General features: G+C 33.3%; 1 protein-coding gene across 1 annotated transcript in view; it reads right to left on the bottom strand.

Annotated features, from left to right (window-relative positions):
* LOC107680470 (uncharacterized) overlaps positions 1-354 on the bottom strand; it is a 4,331-nt gene that overhangs the window by 2,620 nt on the left and 1,357 nt on the right. The gene's annotated exons all lie outside the window — the stretch shown is intronic.

A 354-nucleotide genomic window follows, 5' to 3' on the forward strand; every position in this document is an offset into this window, starting at 1 on the left:
AGCCCCGGGGCCCAGTGCGGTCTTAATGCGGCCCTGTACACAACATAATTGTTCAAAAGGTCTAAAAGAAAGAAAATATCTGCATCTTCAAAATATCTTAGTAATAATATGCATTATAGTGCTGTCAATCGATTTGAAAACAATCGAAAACAACTAATTAATCCCTCATTCTTTTGTAATTATTTGTGATTAAACAGACATAATGCAGTTTGAGATATATTTTTATACTGTAGTCTAATACATATTTTCACAATTAAAACTCTAAATGAATATAGAAACAACATAAATCCATGAATACAAAAGATGTCCCCAGTTAGAAAATGAAACATTTAGAACCCCCCCCCCCCCCCACAA

Source organism: Sinocyclocheilus anshuiensis, unplaced genomic scaffold, assembly GCF_001515605.1.
Source record: "Sinocyclocheilus anshuiensis isolate Anshui unplaced genomic scaffold, SAMN03320099.WGS_v1.1 scaffold308, whole genome shotgun sequence".
Lineage (NCBI taxonomy): Eukaryota > Metazoa > Chordata > Actinopteri > Cypriniformes > Cyprinidae > Sinocyclocheilus > Sinocyclocheilus anshuiensis.